Genomic DNA, 26,520 nt, shown 5'->3' with positions numbered 1-26,520 from the left:
ACTACTTAGCCACAGATAACCAAAACAAAATCCAAATGTTTACTGTGCTTATAAAACCTTGTATGATCTAAGCATTGACCATCTCTCAATTTTTGTAACACATTATTTCCCATATTATTCATTATGTGCCAACAGGACTGACCTCCCCTAAAACACTCAAATCCAATAAACTCTTTCCAGACTCCAAGCTTTTGCTTTATCTTTCCCCTGTGACCTCTCTCTCTCTCTCTCTCTCTCTCTCTCACACACACACACACACACACACACACACACACACACAAATCTTTATTTTCGGTATAGGGGACTGAACCCAGACCTTTCACAATGAGATACATTCCCAACCCTTTTTTATTTTTTATTTTGAGACAAAGTCTCATTAACTCACTAAGTTGCCCAGGCTGGGCTTGAAGTTCCAATCCTCCTGCCTCAGCCTCTCAGGGTGCTAGGGTGACAGGTATGCATCACACCTGGCTATGTTCTTTTCTTTATTCTTAGCATGAAAGGATCCTTCATACCTGGCTTAAATATCATTCCTTTAGAGAACTTTATGTCATCCCTATTAAATTAGTCACCCCATCTTGTTTTTAAAAAATTGTTTGTATCCTGATTGTGTTATTAACAGCACTTCTCATAATTTATGAGTGTACATTTCTTTGTGGGTTTATTATGTCTCCTCCAGTAAATTTTAAATATCACATGGGTAAAGACTGGGTTTGTCTTTTTAACTAATTTATGCTCTGTATCTAGCCCAGGCACACAATAATATATATTGCTTGAATAACTGGCTGATATACTGTGCTTTCCAGCTCCTCATAATATTAGTTATTGCAGTATTTTATCTCTGTCCTCTTAAGCAAAGGCCACATCTGGTACACAGTTATTTCTTCCATTTGCATACATCACAGACCCTAGCATGAGAGTGCATACAGCATGAAGTCAGCCAGGGGTTATAAAATGCCAGGATCATGGACCTACATCATCTGGGTTTTCTTGTTCCAGCTACTTGCTTTGGAGTATTTTGTAGGCAAAATCTGACAGCTACATTGGCGATCTTTAAGAATACCTTAAAATATTGTTCTCATCTATACAAAATATTTTCAGGTATATCCTTTTATTTCATCTACTAATTCACTCATTTGTTCATTCATCTAAGTATATATGCATTCTTCCATCCACTTATTTCTTCATATATTTACTTGTTCTTAGTCTTTAAGCAGTTACTGAACCTGTACTATGTGCCAGGCACCATTCTAGGCACTTGGAATGCTGAGGTAAATTTAACAGGTGTGGGCCTGTCCCTAATGAAGGTGACTGATTAGTGCTAAGCAATGAATAAACAAAAAAAAATACAATTGGATAAGTACAAATGGAGAAAATTGCCGTGAATTTGGTGAAGAGAGTGTTGTCATAGGTGCTGACATGCTCATGTTGCCCATGTCTATCACTTCTCTTCTGGCTGAAACCCTTTTACCTCATCTACCCCTTTACCCTCATTGCCCTCCATGACCTCAACATACAATTCATGTTCCTTGCAAGTCATTTCATGGCGCCATCTTCTCTTCCAATTTCCCTTTCCTAGTGGGTTTCTATTGTCTCTGTCTCTATCTGTTTTTCACCTCCAGATCAGAATTTCTCAACCCAAGGACTGGACAATTCTGTCTTGGGGGCTATTCTGAGCATGGCAGGATGACTAGGAGAATCCTAGCTTCTACCCCTTAGATGACAGTAGTATCCCCCCCCATACCCAATTTGGGAAAAGCAAAAATATCTGTAGAAATTTTCAATTGGTTCTTGGTTGAGAACCTGTTCTGAGTTGAGAGTGTCAGGTATGGCAGTGGGAAGGTTTTTCTGTCCCAACTGAACACCCTGCACTGTCAATCAACGTGCCCCCTTCCTCCATCCAAGGGGTAGGGCTGCGACTTATCCTAGGCTTCTAACACGCTCCTTCCATGGGATTTATGTTTCTGAGTGAAACATCTGACAGAACTGGTGATCATCCTGCTGGACCTCCCAGATGAGACCAGTCTAGCTTCTTAAAGCTTCCCGAACCTGCACTTTCTAAGCCTACTCCTTTAACTTTCTTGATGCTTTTCACAGATGCCCTATATTCTTCCTGTAAGCTCCCTTTCTCCCTTAGTTAGAATCAATTTCTGTGATTTATGACCAGAGAATCCTAACTGGTACATCCTCCTACACACTTTCCAATTTCTAGGATTCCAGTAGTAACATGCTCCCTGCTCTGCCCCTCTTCTCTCCTTTCCTCCCTTTCTCCTACTGGAATATCTCCCCCACCTGCTCCACCCACCTGACTCTTCATCCTTCCTGACCGAAATCAAATGCTATCTTGGTCTATGAATTTTCCAGAGAGTCTTTCTTCTGGTTCCTCATTTTCCCTACAGGGCTGAATGCATGCCTTGAGTGCAGCCATGCTGCTGTCTCGGTTTGCCTTCTGCCTTTCTGCCCTTGAACACTCCTCTGAGAGTGAGGATCAAGTCTCTGGCATGTCTGATGCTGAGCACGGTGCTAGGCACACACTTGTCTCACTCACTGATGCTTATATAGGTAGATGGAGGGAGGGATGCATGGACCCTGTGCAAGGACAAAAGGTCTGAGAGTCATGAGACTCCATAACTAAGAGCAATTGTGCCGACCTGTCCCAGAATAAACCTTTAGTAGGTTTGCACTCATAAGTTCAAAGTGCCCTGGGCCAAAATCAAAGAGTTTATTTCTCCAGATGCACAGAGGACAAATAGCAAAGTCACTGTGACCTCTGAGATTCTACTTTCTTCAAAAATAACATGAATTTCTTTTCTGGTTATCAAAGAGGTACAAACATATTGCAGAGAATTTATATAAAAAGGCAGAAAGGAGAAAATAAGAATCACTCATAACCCAGCACCCAAAGATAAATCCTCACCTTTTGAAGTACTTTCTTCTAGTCTTGTTCACCCATGTGCTCAGTTTATAGAGGAATATATTTATATACAATTTTTAATGCTTCTACCCATCTGATCTTACATAATGCTCACTTTCTTTTATGTATTTTTAAAGGGCGCCACTTTAGACTCTGCTCAAGATTCTGTCCTGTAGATAAACAAACACTGATTGAATCTGTCGTTTTCCTTGCCATAGCTGTGTTCTATTTTTGCTGGGTAGAAGTTAGACCCCCTCCTCGTATTTCTAGAGTGCAGTCTCCAAGGCAGGAAGCCAGACCCTTTCCAGCAGGGAGCAAGGACTGCAGATTCAGTCTCCTCACACATTCCCCTACCAGCTGCGTCTTCTCTTTCCTTGGAAGGACCTGCAGGTGTCTTCCACCTGCTTGCCTGTGGCATACCTTTTGATGACAGCTCCAGGATTTTCTTCAAGTAAATTTCTAGAAAAATGACTGGGTCAAGGAGATTGAATATTTTTAAGACTCTTGAAGCATATTTTCAACTTGTTCACTACAAAGTTTATCATTGAGTATTGTCATTTAAAAATGTTTGCCTCTCTATTTGATAGGAGTAAAGCTAGCTTGTTTTATCATGCTTATTTATTTGAGTAGTAATGAACCTTATCATTTTTGTCACCAGTTTGTTGTTCAGGCTTCTTTTGCTCTGAATTTCTGTTCAGATCCTTTGTTCTTTTTTTGCCTACCAAATTTTAATATTTCCATATGACATCAAACTGTCATATATTTTAATTTATTGTTTCACTTTTATTTGTAGGTTAAATAGGTTTTGTATTGTCAAATTTGTTGAATGTTGTGATTTCTTCCATTGTTACAGATTTTTTCCTTTTCAGGCACAAAATGTATATCTACATGATTTTTGTGATTTTATTCATGTATTTTTCATTTAATATTTTAATCTAGTTGATTTTAGTGTATGTTGTAAGGTTGAGATTTGTTTTCCTCTATAATAGATGCATAATTAGGTGTCTCAGCACTAGGTATCTCTTCTTTTACTGCTAATTTTTACATTTTGTGTTTCATTTATCTGTCAATTTGTCTACTTGGATACCATTTTACATAATACCTTATTAAAAACTTCAATGTGTAACAGGACATGAGTCCTCTTACTTCTATTTCCCCCCAAATCTCTTGGTCAGTTTTATTTCTATTTTCAAATGAACTTTAGAATACTTTTATTCTGAAACTGTACCTTTTAAAATTCTGATTGGCATTGAATTAAATACATTAGTTAATCTTAGATGAACTGACATTTTAATAATACCAAATTTTTCTACTCATACAAATGGCATACCAGGCCCTTTTGTCATATATATCCCTCAACCAAGATTGCGTGTGTGTGTGTGTGTGTGTGTGTGTGTGTGTGTGTGTGTGCATCCCATTCGTTCTGGATGTTTTATTTTCATTTAAAAAATTATTGTTACTGTGAACGGAATTTTAAAAATATTTTCTAAGTGTTTTATTTCAAATATATGGAAAAAATGGCTATATTGATTTTTTTAACTCAACACCTCCAAAACATTTTTATTAGTCTTATTTTTTTCTAGCTCATTGCTTTTCTAAGTAGTCAATCATATCTTCAAGACGGTTTTCCTCATTACTTTTTTCCTCATGATCCATTAGATTGACTAGTATATCCACTAATAGAATACTTCTTTATCTTATCATTAATAGGAATGGAAAATCTCTTTATTTGATATTGGCCATTTTCTTTAGATTATTACAAAATTGTATTGAGGTATTTGTATTTTAATTTAGTTGCACCAAGTTTAGAAGTGGCAAATGTTGATTTTACCATATCTTATTGTTGGTTATTAAAATCACTTTTTATCCTTCCTCACATGCTAATAACAACTTCAAGTTTGATGAATATTATTGGCACTTGATCTTTCTTCAAAACTTGATGTTACACAAGAAAAGCTTGAGGTCAGGTTGATGTTCAAATCTTTCTAGGTAAACTCTGTTCTTTCAGTTGTTTCATTCTATTTTATATATGGCTGCAGGTAGAAATTTTTTAAATTTGTCCTTAAAATTATAAAACTTTTTGAGATTATTTCTAATTAGTGACACTGTTTATCTATACAAATTACAAATTCAGGTAGTCCATAAATCTAAAAGATATTTTGCCAATTTCTCTGATTATTGTTTTAGTCCTAGTTTCTAGGATTATCAGTATATGTTTGCAATACATAAAAACTACATTCTTTGTTAGTAGTTGGTACATGTACATGACACATCATAATTTTTATGTGCTCTTACCCCCACCTCCTCCCCAGGTAGTGGTATGCTGAGTGTCTATATTTGGCTCTGTATCTTCTGTTATTATTTCTTATTACTTCATGTCTTTGCTGTTTGGCTCCATATTCTAGGCAAGGTTTGTGGATTTGTCCTATAAACCATTAGTTTAATTTCTATAATACTCTGCAGTATTTCCAGCATATGATTTAATTTGGCTCTAACATTTTGCATTTCCTGGTCATGTTTCTCTATAATATCAGAACATTGTCTTCTCTGCCTTTTAAAAATGTTAACTCAATCATTTTTCATAATATCATTGTATATTTTATGAATATTTATTTTCATTCATCAAATATTTTCTTTCAATCAGAATTTATAACTTGCTTTTAGAGTCTAAAAGTCATATATGTTTATTACAGAAAATATAGACAAGTACATAGAGGATGTAAAAATGACCTTTATCTAATTAACTGGACAACAATTGCTTTAAATATAATGAAATATTCTCTTTTAGTCATAATTTGTGGTTTCATTTAACAAAATTGGGACTTTCTGCTATATACTGTTTGCCTTGTTTTATTTTGAAGTAATTATAGTCTGAGTAGAAGTTACAAAAATTGTGGAAAATCCCTTGCACACTTCAGCATCCTCAGTGATGCTACCTTATGTAATCTCAGTACAATATCAAAACTAGGAAACCGATACCACTAAAATATTGTTTTCTAGCATGCAGATCTTATTCAGTTTTCACTATTATTTAATATATTTATTTTTGCATGTGTAGTTCTGTGCAATTTTATCCCATGTATAAATTCATGGAACCAGGACCACAATCCAAACCCAGAACTGTGACATCACACATCACCAAAAGCACCTCCCCTCATGTCACCACATTGTGTTCTCAACTCTCCATGCCATCCGGATGCTTTGGCAACCACTAAGTTCTTCTCTATATTTTTATGGTTTAATTGTCATAAGGTATAAAGCCTCAGTTAGACAGAATGAATAGTCTGAATTTTTTCAGATATACTGCATATCATGAAATAGTTAATATTTGACTACAGTACATTTCAAAATCAAGCAAATTTCAGATGTTATCACAAAAAAAGTGTTAAATATTTGAGGTACTGGATATGCTAGTTTAATCATCCCTATTGTTTTCTGTTGCAGTTCATGACTCTGGCACAGTGCAAAGATGAAAGATTACTAAGAGTCAAACTCCAAGAAGGCCTGGAGGGACTGCCCTTAGCTGAGACCTCTCAGTGTGAGAGAGTCTCATAAAGACAGCCCCAAGTGAAGCTTCTGTGGCTTTTCATTGATAAAACCAGGAAGCAAGGGTAAAGATCAAAGGAAGAATAAGGGAGAGGAGAAGAGAAAGGCAGGGTAAGGTCAGCGTGGTCTATTACACGACTGACCTTAGAGCCAATCTAAGTAATAAGGTGCAGTACGAGGAGGACAAAGTCCAGAGCGTTCATTCCTGAGGCAATGTATTTTGATCCTACTTGGACTTGTGGCCCTGGAGGCTATCTTTTAATCTCTAGCCATCCATTCTGGGACATTTGGGGCATGTGGCTTCAGAAGTCCCTCACCTCTGCATATCTACCTCATGGATGCCTCTGGCCCATGTCCCCACAATAGTCAAAATCTAGTGGCATTACTTTGCAATCCTATAAATATATACAATTATCATTTGCCAATACGTAATTGTGTAAAACATAGTTTGTAAATGGTATCTCCTAGCATGTAACCTCGTGCGAGTGACTCATTTTACTAAACACGTCTCTGAGATCTACGCAGTGTAGAAGCGGACCATTTGTCATGTTCTCCTGTTGTTCGTCAGGTACCTACCTCTGAGTAACTGGTGACCAACAGCAGCCCTGTCTTCTGGTTCTGACACTCCGCCCTCGCACTGGTCACTTCAGTTGCCCATAATTTCAATAGAATTTTTAATTTCCTGAACTTTGGGGGTAGCTTTTCATAGAGTTCTTTGCTGCACTGGTTTTGTATCATTTTGTTTAGCTCACCTAGTGTTTTATTACCGTCTTCTATAAACTCACTGATCATTTTGCTCATTAGGTCCATTATCTATTTTTGTTATATTTTCTTTGATCTTGCCCAGCACCTTATGGATCTAGTTTTTTTTTTTAATCTCCTCTGTTATCATTTTGAATAATTAGGTTGTGTGGCTTCTGATTTCTTCCTCCTTGATGCCCCATGGATCAGCTTTGACGGAGTTGGGAGTTGGGGAGACATTTTGTTGCTTGTCTTCTCAGGTTTCTATTGTTTTCTGCTTATTTGTTTTGTTTTGTGGTGAGGTTTGTGGGTTGCTTATAGTGGAAGCCTTTGTTGCTAGTATGGAGACCTTTCTAGTTCGTGTCTGCTTTTCAGTGATTTCAGAAAAGAGGCTAACTAGGCCTGTGCCTCTGTTCCAAGATCCAACCACCCCCATTCATCAGGGAGAGGAGGTTGCTTTGTGTTTGCTCCCACACCCAGTTCTCCAGGAATGAGCCACAGTATTGTTAATGACACACAGACAATCCAGATATTGGCATACAGAGAAAACCAATCAGTAACAGCGACTGGGCCACCTTGGCAGTACCAATAAAATCAACAACACTAATAGCATCAAAGAAAAGGTGGATACTGACAAACCCTACAAACCAGTTATGTACCACCCTTAACCATAGAAAAGAGATCTATGATTAGAGTACAAACACTAAGAAAAGGGCTGGGGATTTAGCTCAGTGGTTCCAGCGCTTGCTCTGCTGCCTGCCTTGCAAACGAGTTCGATCCTCGGTACCAATAAATAAATAAACATTAAGAAAAACCAAATATGGGCATAAAGTAAAGAGCATAACCGTCTACCCACTGAAGAAAGTATGAATTGATTTCATGTTTTGCTAATAAGAATAAAGCTGCTATGAATATTCATGCACAGATTGAGATTCTCTGATACACATTGTATTTTAAATCCCCTTTTAAAATACTGCATTCTACCATAAACATTTTTCCATATCATTATTTAGTCTTTCAAAAAGTTTTAACGGCTACATAACATTCTACCATATGGATGTATCTCAGTATATTTAACTGAATTTTATTGCCAACATACCAGATACTTTTTAGAGTTTCCTTAACCTCATGGCAAATATTTAAAGAATGTGTGTTCTTTCTATGCATTTTGAGTGTAATGCTCCATATCATTTATGATTAGAAGTTGTTTCCTATCTCTTAGCTGTTTTTAATTGACTTTATTTTGCTCAAAAATGAAGAAAGGGTTACGCAGGCTTGATGTTGCTGATAGGTCGGGAGAGTTTTTCTGGTGTCTCTGATTATTTACCTGGGTCCTGTTGGATCTCCATCTCTCAGACCTTTGGATGTCTGGCTGACTAATGTGCTCTGCTGCTGCCCAGATTTCTGAAGCCTGGTAGCTATGTACTGAGTGTAGGGAAAGGGAACTTTGACTCTCTTTGGATCTTTGTTCCAGTGGACATTTATTCATAAATTATTTTAATTTTTTAATTGCACATGATGTCTAATCTCTGTCTCCCCCCCCCTTTCCTCTTTCTCCTTTCCTCATGCAGATGGAACCCACAGCCTCTTACATGCTAGGTAGGTAACTCTATCACTGATCTGTGCCTTCAACCCAAGTTCTTCTTTTGTCAGAAGCAACAAATTAAACATTACCCGGAGCTTGCTGCTTCCTTCTTCTCCGCACTCTCTGCAGTGCTGATGATTAAACCCAGGATCTCAGAATGCTAAGCATGCCTTACCACTGAGAGGCACCCCAGCCCCCTTTCCTCCCACTTCACTCTCACGTCTTGCATCCCAGATTGCAATGGACCTCCACTGTTCATTACTACCCTTGCAGCGTTCACCATCATCACGTCACAACTCCGGCCATCACATCATGCTCGCCAAATGATTGTAAGACAAAGTAATTGGGGGGGGTGTTGCAGAAATCATAAGCTAATGAAGGGCACCTCTTATATATCAGAGATCCATGTCTCAGATATCAGGGTCATCAACAATCTGCTGTCCCCTTCCTGGTCATGCTGTTCTGCCTCAGTTGGACAAGATAGCATTCATCATGGAAATTTCTTCTAGAGTATGTCCAGTGTTATTGCCATCAGGCATCTTGGTGTGGTTTGAGATTATTTTAATGGAGATGTGGGAATGTAAAAATCAGGTGTCTCTAGATTGTTGCCTGCATTTCACCGAAGTCTATAATAGCTTTGTGATATAAAAGAATGGTACTGGGGGCAGTGTCTTATTCTCGTTCAAATGATGATGATTGTCATTTCTGAAACACTTCATTGTTTAAAAGGCACTTTATATGGATTATCTCAGCTCATTCATCCAGGTTTTGAGCACCTGTTATATGCCAAGCACGGAGAACACAGAGTGAATGACACACCCCATCCATTTTCCTTAGAATTCTCCAATCACTTCACATAACACTCAGAATAAAAAGTCAGTTTCATTCTTTTTGAGAGGCTGGTCCTTCCTACCTCTCCACCCTCACCTCCCCTCTATTCCCAGCTCCTCTTTAGCCACAAAGGCCTCTAGCTGCTCTTCATCCATGCTACGCACCTTCTCACCTCAGAACCTTCACTTATTTTTTCCTGGAATGCTCTTTCTCTGTGTTCATTTATCTCACTGCTCCCTGTCATTCAAATCTCAGCTTGTTACCTCTCTCAGATTGGTCAGAACATCCCGATTTGAATTATCAAATATTGGAAACAAAAGCATTCCACCCCCACCAAATCATTCTTTGCTTTACCTGCAATCAAGCAGCTGATAAATAATTAGTAAGTGCCCCACTCTGAGTGAAGCAGCACATTTGACGCTATCGCTACAGTGGCCAAGAGCTTATCACTCCCCTGATCTCTTGGAATGGACATTCTCCTGGTACCTGACAGTCTTCAAATGGGTAAGATCTTGCTAAAAGATGAATGATGTCAGCCTAACTGTAACGCTCTCAAATCCCTTGCTAGGAACTCCCATCTGTTTCTTCCCTTTAATTTCTAATTCTGCTCGTTTATAAACTCAGATTCTGGAGGAAAAAGGATTAATTTTCAAAGTGACGCAAATGCTCTCCAAGAGCACCATTAACCTTACCTATTTAGGAACCTGGCCGGCTTCCTAGCTCCAGTTGCAGGAGTGATTCACCCTATTTAAGTGGGGACGCAGAGGTTCAAACACCCTGGTCCCAGTGTTTGCCCACAGAATGTTCCAGCGGAAGATCTATTTGACTTTTGCTTTTCTGCTCCTTATGAGGAGCCTGAGTAGGGGCTAGTTGCCATGGTGACACAGGATGCTGACATCCTTGCCTTGTGCTCCAAGGGAAGGTTTTCTTTGTTCTTCCTTCTTGGTAGAGGAGGGGTAAGGTGGATATGGTCCCCCAGGAATGTAGCCTGGAATCCAAAACAGGCAGATGTCTCTATCTGAGATTTAAAATGCCCTAAACTGGTCATACTTAGGCTATGAAATTCTACCAGTATACTTATCCCTGTTAGCCTCAGTTTTCTGTTCAGAAAAAATGGTGAGAGTACACAATCTTGTTTTAGAAAGTCTTTGAAAAGTAAGTGAAGCTATTCCTTTAAGTGCTTATGGCAGTGTCTGGTATACAGCAAGGTAGCTGATGTTTGCTATTATTTGATGACCACTAGTACCATGATCATCATTACTTCACCATCATTACCATCACCATCATCACCATCCCAGTAGATTCCAGTTGCTTCATGGAGGAAAGAGCTATAGCAAAAAACAAAGAGAATGCAGTTCCAATCCTGACTCCATTATTTCAGTGCATTAATGTAGTGTCTCCGTTTCTATATCTATAAAATGAAAATAATAGAATCTATGTTTCAGGGTTATTTGGAAGATCCAGCAAACATAGTCAAATGAAAATGCCTAGAACACAATAAATGCTTAACACAGATTATCTGACCGTGAATTGGAACAGAGATCTAGCAGTAATCCCGCCTTAGATTTTAGGATGGTAGCCACTGCTAAAACTTGAAAGGGCCCTTAATAATTAAAGGACAGATAAAAAGAATATTTCTCTCTCCCAAATATTGGGGAAAAAAGAGTATTTTACAATCTGTTTGAAATAAAGTTAAAGTAGTTGAACATTGTCAAGTTCACTTGGTTTCACCAAATCCCCTGGCATCCTATGTATGATTCTCTTCACTATAGAGGTGAGTCTAAACGTGTGGGCTCTGCAGTCTGACTGTCTTGGTCCAGTGCCATCTTACCCACTTGCCTGCACTGAGACCTTGGGGAAAATAACCAATTTATGCCTTAGTTTTCCCATTTGTGAAGTATAATCCATCTCATAACATTGATGGAAAGATTAGACGACTATATATATGTATATAAAGAACAATATATTTATAAATATATAAATATATTTAACAGAACTCTGGGCATATAATTAATGGTAAATAAGTATTAACTACTGGTATTGTTATAATCATTGCTTTATTTTACTGGACTTCTCTTTTAGACTATAATGTTATGGAGAGCATTTACTGAATATTATTTGAACTTATTACCAAATACCAAATAAAGAACCAATGACAGATGACAATAGATGTTTATTGACTAAGTAAAGACCTAGATTTGTGTTCTAGTTCTGCTGTGCAATAGCTGTGTGATTTTGGACAAGCCATTAACTTCTCTGAGGCTCTTTGTTAATCTGCAAACTATAATTTTAAAAAATAAATTTTCTACCTCCTAACATCTTTACCTAATAGTGTAGTTACCATCCATTTCATTCATTCTACAAATATTTTTAATCCCTACTATGTATGTACTTGGAAGTATACACACTGCCAGGAGGTGAAGGTATCTTATACCAACTGTGCATATTCTCCTGATATGTAAGGAGTTACTTATAGAAAGAATAAGTATTGGGCACAGGAATAAAAAAGTCTTAATATGAAAGCTTCCCAGCTGATAGAGAAAAAAAGCATTTATATGGATTCTGAGACTTGAGATCAAGCGGTAGGTCAATAACAGTCCATAATAAGATTTCCAAATATTGTCATCAAATATATGACTCATATTCTTTGACATGAAATTAGAAGTAATTCCTTTTCCCACAGTCTGAGGAAGTCTGATATTCACAGGCCATGTATATTTGCTGGAGTGGGAAGAAGGTTAGGGTGGTAAAACAATTAGGAGCTTAGGTGGAAGAGACAGGAAAAGATGGTTGTTGGGGTCAAGTTTGCTGGCTAACAAGCCTCGCCAATGCTTTATCTAAAACATTTGATGGGATGGCTTGGATAAACAGAGCAGTTTGTTATTTTGGATGTGAACCAAGTTCAAGTACTAATCTTGTTAGAGGTTCTGTTTGGTCTGATGGAGTGAGATCCAATGTCTTAAAAAGGAGTCTTCTCCCTGATTCCAAACTATCCCCACTATGTGACAGTCCCCAGAATAATTCCATTATCTTCACCCAGAGTGTCTCAGCTCAAGGCACATAAGTAATGAAGAAAGAGAAGGAAAACATTCATCCAAGAAAGGGACCATCAACATGGATAAGTAACCATTAGCCTGGCACAGAACGTGGAGAAAATTATTACAAGGCCCCATGTGAGCATCTACTACGTGCCAGGCCCTGTGTAGATGATTTATACACACCCTGTTAAAAAAAAAAAAAGTGTTCCAGAAAAATCATACGTCCTGTTTCATAAATGAGCAAAATCAAAGCAGAAATAGTGTGGAATAAAAATGAGTTGGTATTAGTCTAAAATTATTTCAACCTTTAAAAAAACTTTGAAAAGTTGATATTAATTTGCTACTTGGGTGTTGACTCTTATTTGCAAGTGATAGAAATCCAATGAGTTTCAGAAAAGTGGGCACTGGGGTGACTCGTGGAAGCCAAGACAACAGCATGGCTGGACCTTAGGTCTAATTGGAGCCAGGGATTGTTGAATGCTGTGTGCCAATCTCTTCTTTCAAGCCATCTCATCTCTGAATGGCTGTTTCACTTTCAATCCCTTTGTCCAGATCGGGTTTCTCCATTTCTCTATTCCATGGGAAAGGAGACCTAAATGCCAAAATAATGGAGTTTCTTGATTTCCATATCCCCAAATCTCACAGGAGGACTCTGATCAGATTCTATGCTTATCCAAGGACCATATAAGCCAGGGTAACATTTTCCAGCTTCTACGATAAACCTGTGGGTGGGCTGGATGTGGCACACACATGTAATTGTAGCACCCAGCAGACCGAGGCAGGAGGATCATCACAAGTTTGAGGCCAGAGTCAGCTACACAATGAGTTAAAGTCCAGCTGAACTACACAGTGTGACCTTAAACAACGACAACAAAGACACCTAACAAAACAAAAAATAAAACCTGCGCATGGGGTCAAGAGGAATGACAAAGATGTTTGGGAAGATCCTCAGTATCGTGGAAAAGAAGCTATGTGGTATAATAACAAGAGGCCTGGTGTTGTTACTGAAGCAAAACCTCACAGATACACCTGCCAACCCAAGCTTCCTATACAACCAAGAGGCCTAGCTGTAAGTGTGAGGGACACTCAGATTTGGCCGTGGTCTAGAGCACTATGAGAGGAAGGAGGCAGACCAACAGTCATGCACAAATAGTCTATCCTGCACTGGGGCATTTTATACACACATCTCATTAATCTCTTTGCTGACATGGAAACCAAGGCTCCAAAAAGGCAAGGTGACTTGCTCAAAGTCACAGTTGAAATAAATGGTGAAAACAAATTCTAAACTCTGTGTGATTTCCAAAGTCTTTCTCACTCTGAATCAAGCTGGCCTGTTTTGTGACCAGTTTTCTCTTCTCCCTGATGTCTTTTCAAACTTAAGACAAAGTTTGCAGAATAGAGTTAGGCAGTAAATTTCTTATTTCCTTCTAATTTCCATAAAGCATTTGACTCTCCTCTGGTCTCAGGGGTGCTTGCCAGCATCTTTGAGTTAGTCAAATCGTCCCTTAAAAATGAAAAAAAAAAGTACAACCAATCCAGCACTAAATGATTCATGATACGCAGCATACATATTTATAGGCTATCTCCAAGAGTGAAATCCACTTGACTCTCTTGATCACACCCTCATGCACCTGCAAGCCTGCATCGGGCACTTGGAAGAACCAAAGACCGTGCCACTTGTTCACCCACACGTGTCTGTGATGGGGACTGAACTCTCAGTGAACCACCGCCACCCTCAGAGCCAAACTCTGAGTGCCCATCTGTGGAAGTGGATTCTGAAATATGAATCTGCTCCTGGCCCCCACAAGATATTCTTCCAGTTAATTTTTCTGTGTATTACATTCTCAAGCTTGATCTTACCTTTCGGTCTGCTCCTACTAACTCTGCAACCTTCGGATGTCTCTTCATCTCTTTGAGACTTAACTTTCCCTTCTTTAAAATAGAACTACCAGTGACCTGTATTATGAAACTTGTTATGAGGAGAGTGTGGACAGGGCTTAAGGAAACCCATCAAGTATAGTGAATGTCCCAAGAGTAGTCACAGAAGGCAGCTGATAACGACCCCTAAGCCTGTGAAGGAAGAGGAAAAGGTGGTTCCTGGAACCCAGAGCGGGCAGCTATATGGGGAGCTCTGCCAACAGAAGCTGTGGTCTGTAGAAGAGGGGAATGAAACCAGCTCACCCATGGTGACTTGACAAGGAAGGAACCAGTTGAACAAATACCCTGACTTCCTCTCCTCTCTCCCTCTGACTTCCACTAGTGCCTCCCAATGGTTGAATCCATTCTGTCTGTACTGATTAGCATCCCAGAATTAAAGTAGGATGGACAAGGTTTTGAGGAAGGACTGGAGGGGTCAGCCGAGACACCCAGCTGAAGTTCCAAACAGAGAGCACCATGCATGTGGAGTATCACATCACACCACTGGATGTGTGATATACGTTTGATAAATATTGGTCCTAATTACTTAATCCGTGTAGATAGAACTATCAACTTCAAATTTTATGTTCCATTTTATAGAAAACTTGGGAGAAGATAGTTTTCATTCTCAATGTTATTTGCCTATCCCATCACTCTAGCAATGACCTCCGGCTTTCTACCTTCCCCTCCTAGAGAAACATTTATTCATTCATTCATTCATTTTGTTCAGCAATGATTAACTCAGCCCTGTCTATGTGCAAGATACGGTACAAGGTGCTGAAGACATTGCGATGGCCATACACCAGGTCTCACACGTTTGCAGACTGGTGGAGATTAGAGACCCATAAACCGTCAACTAGGAAACAGCATGTGAGATGTGAGATCGAGGGAAGATAAGGAGGCCATGGCAGAAACAAGACAGTGGATGGGGCTCCAGCCTGACACTGCCACTACTAAATATTTGAAAACAAATGCTTAGGAATATGCAAAGAAGAGAAGCTTTGCAGAAAGAAAGATGAGTCTTTAATTGCAAAGGTTTGAGGATTAGCAAAAGCAGTTGTTCAGTCCCAAGTTTGGTGTCTTTCCAGGTGTGTAGTGGGGCACATGTTTAAACGTAAAAGACTGGGGTCGTTCCTAATTACTTTTAGAAAAAAAGACTCTTGTTCATGGGCTGAGCATATTCTTTTCCAACTAATTAGTTTGACAAAGCTGAACAGAAAGTTGTCTCTGACCACCCCTCAAGCAATTAAACATAAGTCTTTTATTCTGTCTACAATGCCTTCTGAGTTTCTGCTGCTAAGGAATGGTGCACAGGGGCTGGGCATGCATATCACTCCTTCTGTAGCAAAGGAATAGTGGTATCAGGAAGTCTAATGCTGATGGTTCCCTTCCATAATTCTTAGCCTCTTAGTTGGGTCTGCCTATAAAAGAAAGTTTCCACAGCAACTGGGGTGGAAGGCAGACATGCTTTACTGCGGAGGATGTACAGCATGGCACGACAGGAAGAACACATCTCAGCCAGGAATGGTGGTAAGTGACTATGACTCCAGTACTGTGGGAGCCTGAAGCAGGAGAATCACAAGCTTGAGCCTACCCTGGGCAACTTGGACATTTAGCAAGACCCTGCTTCAAAATTCTTTTAAAAAGGGGTGAGAATGTACCTCGATAAAAAGCCCTGGGTTCAGTCCCCACTAACGTCCCTCTACCCCCCCCACACACACACAAAGCATGCAAGGTGATCTGTATGTTAATTAGCTTGATTTAATCTTGCCATATTGTATACATCTATCCAAATATCACATTGTATACCATAGATATATACAGTTTCGACTCATCTATCAAAAATAATATTTTTTAAATGGCAATGCGCTAGAATGCCCTCTCCCATGTCATCTAGGGATAGCAGATGATAAACAGAGATGGAAATTGTCCTGGGGTAGCTGCATCAAGAGTCTCAAGGGTCTGGGTGACCAGCAAGGTGCAGTTATTTTGACACAGTAGTGAGTACTTCAGGCGTCCTTCCCCCTCCCTGTTCCCTGAGATCTAAGAGCAATAAATATTCCCTATGCTCAAGAAAGCATATTTACTATACAGCGCTAAAAGTGACTGAGTCTGCAGTGGCCCTGCTTTAACCAGCTAGCATAAAGCAATTTCCAGGAGGAGCTGGCACAGACTGTCAATAATAGAAAAAACAAAACACCATCTCCCTCAGCACAGCGTCACTTGATAAGCCCCAGAACTTGGCTACAACTGCTTGAGAAAAAGAATGGAGAGTCCTAAATACCTAACAATTTTTTTGGCTTGGTGGAATTGAGGCTCAAAAGAGAAACAGACCAAGAAAAGCACAGGCCCAGGAGTCAGAAGAGCCAAGCACGTGGGTCTGGTCTGGTCCTAACTGCTGGTTGATAACTGTGAGAACCCATTTTTCAAGTGAGGAAACTGAAGCACAGGGAGATTAAGTAACATAGCTTTCAAATGCTAAAAACAGGATGCAAATAAGATCAATCTGGCCCCTAAGCCATCTTGTCTTAATAGACACTATTCCAGTGATGGTGAACCTACGGCATGCATGCTGCAGCAGGCTGTTTGTATCATTGAAAGCTCTAAAAGGTTCACCATAACTGCACTGGCCTATGCTTTGAAAAGAATACAGTTTCACTAATGGAGAGTTCTCAGTGACAGGTGATGCAGATGGTCCTCTATTGTCCAGTGATATATAGAATAATTTTAGCAAGTATTTCATTGGCATCATCTAGAGCCAGTTCATTGGGTTTTACAAAGAAATCACAGTTACAAATTCTGAGACCCTAGTATAAGCACCAGCAAAACCAAGTGAGCTCACTATCATGAAATCAACCAATAACAAATGCTGGCGGGGCTGTGGGGAAAGAGGAACCCTGCTCCACTGCTGGTGGGAGTGTAGACTGGGGCAACCGCTGTGGAAATCAGTGTGGAGATACCTCAAAGTACTAGGACTGGAAGTCCCATTTGACCCCGCTATTCCACTGCTGGAGATCTTCCTCAAAGAATTAAAAGAATCATACCACAGTGATATATGTGCACCCATGTTCATAGCAGCACAGTTTGTAATAGCTAAAACTTGGAAACAGCCCACATGCCCATCAACAGGAGACTGGATAAAGAAAATGTGGGGTTTTTTTTAATAAAATGGAGTACTACTCAGCCATAAAAAATGAGAAATGGGATAATAGCTATAGCTATTATCTTATAGCTAAGTGGATGCACATTGAGGCCATACTCCTAAGTGAAATAAATAGGACACACATGTGTAAATACCGAATAGTTTCTCTGGTGTGAGAAACTGAAAGTGTAAATAAGGACAAAATGTATAATAGGTAATGTGAAATAGGAAGAAAAGGGGCAAAGGGGAAGGAAGTGGGGGGGCTAGGGGAAAGGCTAGAAGGGAATGGGATTAATATGAGAAAATGGAAAAATAGGAACAAAATCTTTGTAAATAGGGAGGACTGGAGGGGTTGAAGGGAGGGCTGGGCAAGGGTGAAAAATAAGAACCAAGAGAGACTATGTAAAGGTGCAAATTTCCAATGATGAATGTCATTATACTGTGTACCTAAAATGTACCTATGATTAGAATGAATAATCGATAACAAAAAATAGGAAAAAAAGGTCCAAAGGGGTAGGGGTAGTGGGAGGGGCAGGGGAAAGGAAAGAAGGGAAAGGAAAAATGATGAGAAATGGAAAAAATGGAAATAAAATCTTTGTAAATAGGGAAGGGTGGAGGGCGTGAAGGGAGGGCTAGGAATGGGGAAAAAATAAGAACCAAGATGCATTATGTAAAGGTACAATTCCCAATGAGAAATGTAATTGTGTTGTATACCTACAATGTACCAATAAAAGAATTTAATACAAAAAAAAAAAAAAAAAACAAATGAGCTAGTGATACAGGCTAAGTAATGGCCTCCCAAAGATGTCCACATCCAAATGCCAATACCTGTGAGGATGTCACCTTACATGGCAAAAGGGACTTTGCAGGTGTGGCTGATTTAAGGACCTTGATGTGGGAAACTTCCCTCAGATAATGGAAGGCCTGAGAGTTAGAGAAGGGGATGTGACAAGGCAAACAGGTAGGAGCATTGCTAGGCCACCAGCCAAGGACGCTGAGTTGCTTCCAGGACCCTAAAAAGGCAAGGAAATGGATTCTTCCAGAAGAGGGCCCTACTGAAAGTTTAATTTTACCCCAGTAAACTAATGTAGGGCTTCTAAACCTACAGAGCTGTGAAAATTATCAATTAGTGTTGTTAACCCTCTAAGTTTATGATAAATTATCACATAAATAAGAGAAAACCAATACAAAATGTTACCCACAGGAACATCAGAATCACGAAGGGTAGGTCAGTGGGCCTGGCATCTTGCTCAGCATAGGATTGGGACATAATCCCGAACTGCATAATTCCTGTGTTGAAATCTTGAAAGATCACAATCCCTTCCGTCTCAAATACAGAAAGAACAAAATCCCAAAAATGTAATTCTGGACAAAATAATTTTTAAAATTCTTTAAGAGAGTTTTTATTTTTAAAAGGGGATTTACTCAAGGAATATAAAAACACAACCAAACATTTCAAAGTCCACTTTATACAATAAAATAGTCTATAATAATATAAACTTTTATTTTTGTGAATATATTTTGACCATGTATTTTTTCATTAGTGCTTTTAAATATACCAAACATTGGGTTACACTGTTACATTTTCATAAATGCATATAATGTACTTTGATACTATGCATTTTCCCCATTACCTTCCCCTTAGCTTTCCTTCTCTTGAACCCTTGCTTTGGTCTAATAGTTTCCCTTCTACTTCCATGTTATGATGGTTAAGCTTAATTGCCAACTCAGTTGGCTTAGGAGCCATGTAGAAGAGTAGTAAAACATAGGTCTGGGTAAGTCTGGGTGGGTCATGAAGGCTCTATGTGGCTCCTTGCTCCTTCCTCTCTGGCCTGTTCCCCTGATCTGCTTCCAAGCTGCCATAAACTAAGCAGCTTTGTTAAGTGATAGCCTTCTGCCATCCTGTTTCTGCTTTGGAGCAAGCAACTATGGACTGAATCCCCAAACTATGAACCAAATAAACCTTTCTTCCTTGTAAGTTGTGAGTGTTGGATAATTTGTCCCAGCAATAAGATATCTGGAATACACACATTTTTTTTTCTTAAATTCTTCATATGAAAAAAAATATGGATAATTGTCTGAGTCTGGCTTATTTCAAAAATATGGAATACTTTGCAAATATGCATGCTACCTTACACAGGGGTTATGCTAATCCTGTCCGTATCATTTCATTTTGGTATGTGTGCTGTCTAAGTGAGCACAATAATATACATTTTTTTGCCAACCTAAGCACTCAGATATACTAACAGAAGAGCAGTTGCATAGATATAAATAGTTAGGAGCAGATGAACCATATTAATAAAGAAATAGGTCAAAAAGCAAAATGTATAAATGCACATCATTATGGTATTTCCTGCACTATTTCATAACTATAGTTACCTGAAACACTGTGACAGACAACTCAAGTTTTTTTTTGATGAGATCGATCAAAACCCGCAATGGGTTACCAATGCCTGTGCAACCTAGGACATATAAAGGCCACCGGGTCTAGGCTTCTGATATCCAGAGCACAAAGAATCAACAAGTGGGATCTCATCTTATTGAAAAGCTTCTGGGTCAAATGCAGGACCTGAAGCAGCAATCAGTCCAGGGATTGGGGTAGTCTAATAATGGTGACCAAGACTGGCCCAGAATCTAGAGCTACAAAAACATCCCTTTGGATCAAAGCAAGAGAGAAACTGGTTCCTCTAGGGAGCAATCTTTGGTTTTGCGAAGAGAATGTTGATTTGAAAGTGTGTATTTTTTGTTAAGTTTCCAAACAACTCAAAGCCGAATTAAAAAAACCTAGTTTTTGGGCTGGGGATTTAGCTCAGTGGTTCCGGCACCTGCCTTGCAAGCGCAAGGTCCTGAGTTCGATCCCCGATACCAAAAAAATAAATAAATAAAATAAGAACCGAGTTTTCTTGCAACCCTATGTAATCCTGTGAAGGGTACATTTGTATATTATCTTTTCCCTTAGTCTCATTCTCTCCTCTTCCTCTCCCTCCTCCTTCTCTTTCTCTTCTCTTCTCCTCTCTGCCTCTCCTCCCCCTCTCCTCCCCTTCTCTTCCATTCCCTTCTCTTCTTTCTTCCTCCAGTATTTTATAAAGTTTTCTACTGTGGAATTTTAAAAATTCTTATTGGTCATGAAAAGGATATATCTTTAGAAATTTCATGGAATAAAAAAGGGATCAATATTTTTTTTAATTCTTGGAGCAACATCTCAAAAATGGAGTAAAAGACATTAAAATCAAATGTGAACATAGGTAACTGCAGGGCATCCCCCATGAACTACTTCTGCAGTAGGACCAAGGGCGAGCAGGGTTCTCACTCAGATTAGAGCTCCAGCTTTGGTAGACCAGAATTCTACATTGTGTGCTGTTCTCAGAAATTCCTGCAAAAGTTTGCCTTTCTACAGAAAAAAAAAAGTACGGGGGAATGTGTATGCATGTGTGTGTGTGTCTTGGAGGTCTAAAAAAAAATAATGAGAGCAATCAGGAGAAGAATTAAGTATATTTTTCCCTACATGGTAGAAGCTATGATGGGCCGAATCCAGGAGAGCTTGCAATATATGACTCTAACTCCATAAGGAAGCTCCAAAACTCTTAACAGTGAGAGCAGAACTTTGGCAGCGGACCCTGGAGCAGAAAGAACAGGGAACAGGGAACAGGGGACAGGGAAATGCCCTTCCACGGTTTGCAATCTCTTCCACATGTTTTTAAATATGCCTAGATGGAAGAAGCTGTCAAGTTCCTGACATGTTCCCCCTGGCAGGTTTCCTTTTTAGTTCAAGAAACAACTGGGTAGAGGAGGTACAGAAAGAATTTCAGATGAAAATGCTAAGATATTCCCCACACTAAGGAGATCCATGTTCAGAATAAAATAAGTGCCCAGGATATAAGATGGGGAGAACACCAGCAAGCCTAGTCTTTTAAATGCAGATTGCAGATTTCAGCCTGGATTTCTTTTCTCTCTCTCTCTCCTCTCCTTCTCTCCATCTCTCCATCTCTCTTTCAGAAAAAGGCAAGGAGAGAGGGAAAAGGGAGGAAGCAAGAGGCTTGAGACTTTCCCTCGGGGCCAAACTAACACTGCCTCCTCAAATCCACCTCACTTTTCACTTTATGGTCCAAGCACATCAGAGCCCCAAGAATTTTTCAAGCTATCTAGAGCCCCTGTGATTTTGTTTGGCTTGCTCTGTCTGCCTTATAATTCTTTCTCTGCTTTTGTCTGACAAAACACTTTTTGCTTCCATCACTTGCTCTAAGACAGCTTTTCTCATTGCCTTTTCCCATCTAAAGGTATCCTCGGGTGTGACCCATGCTGCTATCATGACACTAATTATGCTGCATTTAAATGGTGCTGTATGATTCTGCTTCCCAACTTGACTGAAGGCCCCCTGAGTAAAGGAAGGGCTATTATTTTTGCTTCAGTGACTATCTCAGTCCTGGACACATGGTAGATGTTTCATAAGTATTTGCTGAAACTCCTACAGAGACCAATGGGCCACGTGGCAGAAAGACAAAAAAAAAAAAAAAGAGTCCAGAGGTGCCCGTGGTTGATTGACAGGAACCCAGGTGAAGAATGAGGTGGGCTAAGTGGAATGGAAAGGAGGATCATCTATACAGTCCTGACTCCTGGATTTCTCCTTACACACCGGGAAATTCAACCAACCAAGAGATAAGGTATGTATGGGCTTTGATGTACAAGTACTAAGTCTGAATTTCAGATTCTTTTAACTACTTTAATAATGCAGCAAAATACTCTCTGTGTGTCTGAGCATGTGTGTGTACTTATGTACTTCTTCTCTACAGTGTAAATTCTATGAGGGGCCATGACACATCAAGATATGATCTCTCCTATTTCTACTTTACTTGACATATATTGGTTGCCTTGGTAAATCAATACATGACAAATGTTATGTGCTAGTGGAGAGGTTTGGCAAACTACACAATTTTTCTCACATATAATATCCACTGATGTTTAATCTCTTCTTGTATGTGAATTTCCATATATGTGTGTGTGTGTGTGTGTGTGTGTATCTTAACTAAGATCAACCTTTCATTCCCTTCTCTCACATTCTATAGCCAATCCCTGGGTAAGCTGTGAAAACTCTTCCTTAGAAATGTAGTCCAAATTTATCTCCAGCTTTCTGTCTTGTTGTCCTCTCCATTCTTTCCCCTTAAGATCGATTCCCTAAACACCACAGATTGATTTTGTAGCACAGTAAAGAACTCATGGCACTCCCGTGCTTAAGATCTCCCAATGGCTTGGCACTGGCCTTGGCACGGAATGAAACTGCTGACCTCGGGTCTCTCAGTCCTTCCTCTCTGGGCTCCTGTGAACACCTACTGCCTCATCTCCTTCTATCCTCCTTATCACACACTGGCCTTTCCTGCTATTTTTTTAACCCACTTGCTGTTGCACTAGCTAGTCTCCATCTGAAGATGTTCTCCTTCTTGTCATTCAGATTTTGCAGTATGCGGCGACTTCTCAGAGAGGCCTCCCCGCAGTGACCTGATCCAAAGTTATTAGTACCTTTACCTTTATCACATCAGATGTTTTAATAATTTTCAGAGATTTGTTCATGGTCATGATTTTTTATCTGCTTTATTTGATATTTACTGGTTCCCCGACAAGAACGTAACTCCAGGGGTAGAAAGTATGTGTGCTATGTCCGAGGATATAGAATAGTTCTAATAAGTCACAAATCTTTGTTGAATAAATATATAAATTCATCCATCATAGCACAGTTGTGAGACTGCGATAATTTACGTAAACCTCACAATCTGGCACTTAAATAACATGCAATGAATATAGTTGTTTTAATCATTTATTACTTTGCTTTAAATGAAAAATTTGCACCTCTAAGTTTCTATTTCTGCATCAGTTCTACAAACCCACTGGGAATTGGGGAGGGGGAGGTCCTCCAGGCAGAGCTGACTTCTTTTTCCTATGTCTTGGGTAATGAAATGAAACAATATTCTGCTACCCATAGGGGAAAGGATCAGAGAGTCAAAGGGTTATAAGCTCAGCTACAGGTAATGGAAACCAAGAAAAAACATCAATTTAAACAGAGTATTTTCTTTTCATATGAGATGTCAGTGTATAGACAGCCCAGAGCTCATACCCATAGATCCTGCTTATCTTCTTATTCTTTAGGGCTCCTAAGTATGGTCACTCACATATACTGCACATTGCCCAAATTCAGGGTGCACCATTCACATTGGACTGTGTGGCCAGCACTGCCTGGAATTGCACTGCGCAGGTCAGCACCAGGACACAGAAACAAAGTTCCTCAGGACCCTTTCCCTTTTCAAAAAGAGTTTGATGCATATCTGCTCCCTAAAACCTGAACATCTTCCCCTTGACTATTTTTTCAGAAACAAAACACTGATGCAGAACTAAGGTCCCTCACCTGACTCCTTCCTTTGTTTTTGTTAGTTACGAAGATGAATAGACAACAGTTCAGTCTTTCCTTGATGTCTCCTCTGTTTCCATTATAACATAAGCTGACCTGTATCAGGCATTCTGTGCAAGGAATATCCTATATCACATTAGCTGTGACTGGGTTCTCTAAGACTGCTACATTTCTCAGGATAGGATAGGCTTATCTTTTTAAAAACAAAACCTTAAATTCCAATAGATTAACACACAAATGTTGACTTCTTGTTCATTCAAAGTTTATTACAGGTTAGGTAGTACCATGGGGAAGTCTCTCCCAAGATCTCTTTGAGATCCAGTCTATTTCATTCTTGTAACCATCTCAGTGGATACATTCCAAGGTTGTCAGTGCAGGAGAAACAAAAGATAGAGTTGGATGGAGGTTTTTACTGCCTCAGCTTGGAAGGAACACACACCACTATAATGTTAATTTATTTGTCAGCTGTAGTCACTGCTTAAGTTCAAAGGAGTAAGAAGTTTAGTGTTTCATAATCTCAGGATGAAAAAGGGGAGAACCAGGGTTTTTTTAAGCATTAATTGCAAACACAGCAGTGTTTCCTGAGCTATATACAGAAAATTCAAGTTTTGAGATGTTAATGTTAATAAATTAGCATTCTAAAATATTTTTAAAAGGTTATATGGTGCAGAAAGAATTTGCAAAAACCACACCACGTACCTTCAGCCTTCCTAATTTCAGAACTGCTGCTAAGGACAGTTCCCCCACACCTTGTCTGTGTGTCTTGTTCAAGGTGTGCCCTGTTGTCTCTCCATCCTTGATCAACTCAGACATACAGAGGTTTAAGACCCTTAGGGCAACTCTTAGATGATAAGGGGCTATGAGTAAGGGCCGGGATTTAGCTCAGTGGTTCCACCAGCCCCCTTGAAAGCGCAAGGTCCCGAGTTCAATCCCTGGTACTAAAAAAAAAAAAAAAAAAAAAAGAGGCTATGAGTAAATGTCTCATTCTTTCTATTCTCCAGTAAGACAGTTCTATGATGGATTCTACATGGATCTTTTAAGGGGTTTCCAGCAAGATGGAACTCTGGTTGGTTGTACAGAGCGGTCACCAGTTCATTAATATACGTTGGCTTTCTCCCTATCCTGATTACTTTTCCTATTTTCTCACTTATATTTTTGGAAATCTTCTCTTAATAAAATAACTATGCTCAAATATTTGTTTTATGGTCTCTTTTATGAGAAACAATTAAAATATTTATGATAAAATAAATTTGCAAAATATTGGGTAGACTGTGATTAACATGTTTTCTTTGTTACAGGTTTCAGAATCTTTAATATGGTAACACCTCTTATGACCCTTCAAGGGGGAAATGTAGAAATTGAAGAGTCCCAATCTTAGATTGTAAACTTTCATTCTAAAGTCAACTTTCAGAATATGCCAAGAAACATGTGTTAGGGATGCGTGATCTAAATTTTTAGTAATTTCCCTAATTTTTAAATAAAGAAAAATATTAAGATTTCTTTAATATGTAGCAGAGTAGATATGGGAATTAAAGGAGTTTTTAAATGTATGAAACTATAAACACTTCATTTTGTTCTGCCAAGAAGAAAGAATTGTTTAAAATGAAGCTGTCTAGCCCAAAGGAAATGTTTCACTGTGGGTTCCAAGAGGGAACATTAAGTGGCCAGACATTCCCTGGAAAACTTCGTGCAACTTCCACTGGAGGCTGTTAGCATGTGCTCCTTATAGTGGAAAAGCAAAAACTCACCACCACCACCACCCCACCACCCCCATTATGGTGCTGGACAGTGAAATGAAAACCAGCAGGTAAATACCTCCTATATAGATTTCTGGAGCAATCTCATGCTCTGGTTAATTGTATCAGTCTATGGAGGCTGATTAGCATAATTAATCTTACCCTGTGATCACCCTGAGGAGGAAGATGTTCTGAATTGCTGAGGGAGGATGAGGTGAATTGGTAACTTGTGTCTGTCTCCAAGTGCCAAAGAAGCATGGGCCAGAGATGGTTTGGAAATAAGAGCCAGAGTCCTCCGTGAGCATGGAACTTGGATTCACAGGACAGGAGAAGCGAGAGAAGAGGCAGTTTGTGCAGTCAAATTTCAAAGGCTGAGATACCCAGGAGTACTAGAGGTCTCCTCTCTGACAGGACTTCTTTGAACATCGGGTCTGTGTCTTCACTGTCTACAATTCTCTCATCACTTGGTGCAGGGATAGGCCTCTGATTATTTTGAGTAGAACAAGGTGGGAAAGGCAAATATAAGAGAAAAACCTGATGGAATTAGAGGGAGAAATGAAAGTATTATATTTGCTCGTTAGGAGTAGATGGATAGTCAGGCAAGTCAGGCAAAGGTAGATATAATGATGTGTGGTAGTGACTATGTGCTAGGCTCTGTGCTCGTTATGGTTAT

The 26,520-nt window shown here is 39.4% G+C and overlaps 1 long non-coding RNA gene and 1 other non-coding gene across 3 annotated transcripts in view; both read right to left on the bottom strand.

Moving 5' to 3' along the window:
• Positions 1–26,520, bottom strand: part of LOC110344217 (uncharacterized) — a 99,221-nt gene that overhangs the window by 31,836 nt on the left and 40,865 nt on the right. The window lies entirely within an intron of this gene.
• On the bottom strand, positions 19,811–19,915 carry LOC147828661 (U6 spliceosomal RNA). Its single transcript, XR_015450515.1, has one exon. It is a non-coding gene; the product is annotated as a U6 spliceosomal RNA (small nuclear RNA).

The sequence above is a fragment of the Heterocephalus glaber genome, unplaced genomic scaffold (assembly GCF_053883595.1).
Source record: "Heterocephalus glaber isolate CG9 unplaced genomic scaffold, H.glaber_assembly_v1.0 deba00000943, whole genome shotgun sequence".
Taxonomy (NCBI): Eukaryota; Metazoa; Chordata; class Mammalia; order Rodentia; family Bathyergidae; genus Heterocephalus; species Heterocephalus glaber.
The sequence above is the reverse complement of the archived record's forward strand: the minus strand, read 5'-3'. Positions and strand labels throughout refer to the sequence as shown.